Raw genomic sequence first — 4,771 nt, 5'->3', positions numbered from 1 at the left:
TGAGAGATTTAATAAAGTTTTGCAGAGTTGTAAATTAAAAGGCAATTTCAGAAAGAAAACACTTGATGTGTTTTCCATTCCCTTGGGTTCCTCACAAAAGTTGGGGAATTAAAGCACCAAAAAAAGACTAAAAAAAGGACATTTTATTGATTCTTTTGATCTGATCATTTCAATTCTTCTGTTGCTAAATCACCAATAACTCTCTCTTAATCAAATTTCACCTCTTGTCCAATAAGCATAAAGGTCTTGCCATTTAACCCAAATTTATACCATTTAGCCACGCTCATAATGCATGTTCCAAGTCTCTCTCTCTCTCTCTCTCTCTCTCTCTCTCTCTCTTCTTTTTAATCATCCTAATGCTGCTAGAAGCTTTCTCAATCCAAATGGAGCTTTGCTATACATCAAGTACTAGTCACATTCACAATTAACACCTAATAATTTTTTCTTTCTTTTTTCATAGGGTGTCGGGTGTGGAATAGTGAATAGTGGCTGATAGAAAAATTAATTCTAATTGAAAACAAGTGGCCCAATCACAAGCTTCCATGTGTCAACCTTAATTTCTTAAAAAATAAGTTAAAATTATTTAAAAAAATAAAAATAAAAATAAACTTTTATAATAAAAATGATTTCTGAAATTATAAAAAATTGAAAATTAAATAATAATAATAATAAAAAGTCATCTCGTAATTGCCACTAAACTTGCAACCACGAGAGTATGATTATAGCCACCTAACAAGAACATGGCCAGCGATGGGTGGCTGCATAGCCACCAACGGTGTCCACTAGATGACTTCTTTTTTTTTTTTTTTTAAATCAATCTTAAAAATTATTTATTTATTATAAAAACTTATAATAATAAAAAGCTGTATGATGACATATTTCTAAATTGTACGGGCATCTATTTCTAAATAACGAGTATATTACATTGTGGTATTTTAACAACATTGTACATGGACTAAGCCTTGATTATACAGATGAGATGGTATGAGATAAAAGTTAAAAGTTAAATAAAATATTGTTATAATATAATTTTTATTTTAGAATTTGAAAAGATTGAATTATTTATTATATTTTATGTGAAAATTTTAAAAAATTGTAATGATTATATGAAATGACATGAAATGAAATAATTTGAATTGTGTAACCAAACCAAGCCTAAATCTTAAGTCTATCATAGCACAAGAGGTGTTAGACCGCTTTTGGGTGGCAGACCATCTATCAAAACATGGGTAGGCTAAATCAGCATGCTTTTTAAGGGTGATTCAATCCAATCACCTACTGGCCATGGGGTTAGCTCAAGCCACCATTTGATGGCCACGAGGGTGGTCGAACCACCTCTAGAATGACATTTTAGGTGGTTCGACCACCCCTTTAGATTTTGACGATTGGATGGCCACCAAAAGTGGTGGCCAGTCAACCAATGTAATTTAAAAGAAATTTTAAAAATCTTCTATATATATATATATATATATTTAGAATAGTCACCCCTTCCATTTTTAGAAAGAATAGTTATTGATGTGGGAAGAATGATAGGGTAGGTAGAAGCAATTGATGTGTATGAGGATGGCATCGGTTGGGGTCCTTACCTCAGAGTTAGTCCAAATTGATATCACCAACCCTCTTCTTAGAGGGAAGGTGATTAACATTAGGAAAAATGATTATCTTTTAAATATGAAAGGCTTCCCAATTCCTATTTTAAATGTGGTGTTATTAAGCATGGTAAAATAGGTTGTCTGAAGGCTTCCTAGGCCAAGTCTATGCATAATGGGAATCAAGATCAATATGGCACTTGGTTACATGCATCTATTTAAAAGAATAACTCCAAACTTAGTCATAATTCTAATGAAGAGAATATGCAAAAGGGTGCTTCTTTGACAGAACAAAAGGAAGAAGATGATGATGTGGAAAGACCTTATCACAATTTTGGTAAGAAATCATACCTTCCAAAAAACAAGGCTAAATCAAAGGTTGTTCCTTATAAAGAAGTATTTTTCTCATTTTCATAGTCAAGTTATAGTCCTGATATAAATCATTAGTCAACAACTTGAAAATGAAAGTTGAGAAGATTTAGTGGAGCCAATTCGGGAGATAATAAAGGACCCTATTATTCAAAATGAGGAATCAGAGACAGCTTACATGGACACTACGATATTGAGGATCACCCAATTTTAGGAGTGTTAAAAACCTAGAAAAGGTTATTTCCAGCCCCACCATTACCAATGAATCTCATAAGCTGGAATTGTCGAGGGTTTGAGAACCCTCGAACAGTTCAAATCCTTAGGGTTAATACTTCACTACTATTCATTATTTTATTATTATTTTTTATATATTTTTTACTACTATTCAATATTCTATCATTATTTTTTCACTACTATTTACAAAATATCTGATATCACCTTACTACGCAAACGCAACCTTAGTCATTTGACCAAGATAAAGTGCCTAGATTTGTTATTTCTTATTGAAACAAAATGCAATAAGGACATGATTGAGTCTATTAAAAGGAAATTAAAATTTGACTACTGCTTTGTAGTTGACAACCTGGGAAGCAGTGGGGGTTTAGCCCTACTTTGGAAACAAGAGGTTGTTGTTGACCTGATAAACTTCTCTAGATGGCACATTAATGTTACAATCACTCATGAACTTAGAGATTTTCAATGGTGATTGACAGGACTTTATGACCACCCCATTACCTCAAAAAGGAAAAACAATTGGAGCCTTTTAAAAAAAATCTCAAACCTGAGGACTCAATCATTTGGCTCTGTGTAGGGGACTTTAATACGATTACAAACCACACAAAAAACTGGAGCATCTTTCAGGCCAAGACAAATGGAGGCATTCAGAGAAACCTTGGACTACTGCTCTTTCAGAGAGCTTTGGACCAAGGGATTGAAATTTACATGGTCTAATAACATGAAGGGTAGGGACTTCAAAAATGAAAGACTTGATAGAGTTGTGGCTAACTCCTATTGGCATCAGTATTTTAATGATGCTACTTGTTTAGTCCTGGTAGAATAAAATTCAGATCATAGCCCTTACATATTTTCTCCTCATCTCCCAACTCGAGCCTAAGGAGTAATAAGAGAGTTTTCAGATATGAAGCTGCTTGGAATCTGGATGAGAACTGTGCCAAAACCATTTATGAAGCATGGCAACAAACTTGTAATGGAGTTTATTCAAATCCAGGCATTACTGAAAGATCAAACAAATGTAGGATGGCTTTCAAAAACTAGAAGTCACATAGCAAGCAAAAGCAAGAAGGGGTTAACAACAAAATTCAGAGAATCGCTTTATTTCAAAACATTGGAGATGGCAGCTATGTTAGCACCATACAACAGCTCCAAAAAGAAGTGGATTTAATCCTAGAGGCAGAAGATCTAAAATGGAAACAAAGAGCAAAGTAAAATTGGCTAAGGAATGGAGAGAGGAATACCAAGTTCTATCATCACATGTATGCAAACCAAAGGAGGTCAACAAACTTTATCAGAAAAATCTTGGATGACTATGGTGATGTACTTACTGACCAGCCAAGGATTGGTGAAATGTTCACAAGTTTTTTCTCAGCTCTCTTTACCACATCTTTTCCTACTAATATTTCTGAATGCTTAGCTGGTTTAGAAGCTCGAGTCATTGCAAATAGGAATGAAACTCTTCTAAAAAATTCTCTAAATTTGAAGTAAAAGAAGTTGTGTTCTAAATGGCCCCATTGTGCTCTCCTGGCCCAGATGGATTCCCACTCAACTTTACCAAACAAATTGGGCCACTGTTGGAGGCGATGTTTGTAAGTTTGTGCTAGATGTTCTCAGGAATGGAAGCTCTTTATAGCAAGTGAATGGTACTTTCATAACTCTCATTCCCAAAGTAAATGAACCAAATAAGGTAACTGAATTCAGACCAATCAGCTTGTGTAATGTGATTTATAAAGTTGTGGCCAAAGTCCTTGCGTCAATTAAAAAAGATCATGCTTGATATTATCTCCTCAAACCAAAGTGTTTTTGTGCCCGGCAGGTTGATCTTAGATAACAATCTTGTGGCATATAAAAGCTCGCATTCCATGAACACTCAAATTGCGTGAGTATTCCTTGAAGCTGCCATGGAGAAAATGGGATTTGATCTTACATGGATCACTCTCATAATGAATTGTACCTCTTCTGTCTCTTATTCCATTTTACTCAATGCGGTTCCACAGTAAACTCTCCAATCCACAATGGGTATTAGGTAAGGTGATCCCCTCTCCCCTTATTTCTTCATCATATGTGTTGAGGCTCTTACCTCACTTCTCAATCAATCTAAATTAAAAGGAATTATCACGGGTGTTCCAACTGGCAAGTGCTCTATTTGCATCAACTACCTCCTCTTTGTTGATGAAAGCCTTCTGTTTTACAAGGTAAATTCTCTGGAGCGGAGCCGTATGATATACATTCTGGATATATATGAAAAAACCTCAGACCAGTAGCTAAACAAAGAAAAGACCTACAGCTTCTTTAGCAGAAATACTCCTTATTCTATCCAATCAAATATTCTGGATATTGCAGGAGTAAAAGCACTGGTTCTTTTGAGAAATATCTTAGTATACCTGTTGTTGTAGTAGATCTAAAGTTGCAGCTTTCAAATCAATTATTGACAAAGCCTTGTCTCGAATGACAAATTGGAAGACTAAAGGGATGCTTGGGGAATGAGATGACGTGAGAAGTTTGTGAATAGTAGTAAGATGAGTTATAAATAATAGTGAGATAGTTTGAGATAAATATTTATTAGGTTTTGGGAAATG

Source organism: Juglans regia, chromosome 8 (genome assembly GCF_001411555.2).
Source record: "Juglans regia cultivar Chandler chromosome 8, Walnut 2.0, whole genome shotgun sequence".
Classification (NCBI taxonomy): domain Eukaryota; kingdom Viridiplantae; phylum Streptophyta; class Magnoliopsida; order Fagales; family Juglandaceae; genus Juglans; species Juglans regia.
Note: the sequence above shows the minus strand (reverse complement) of the source record.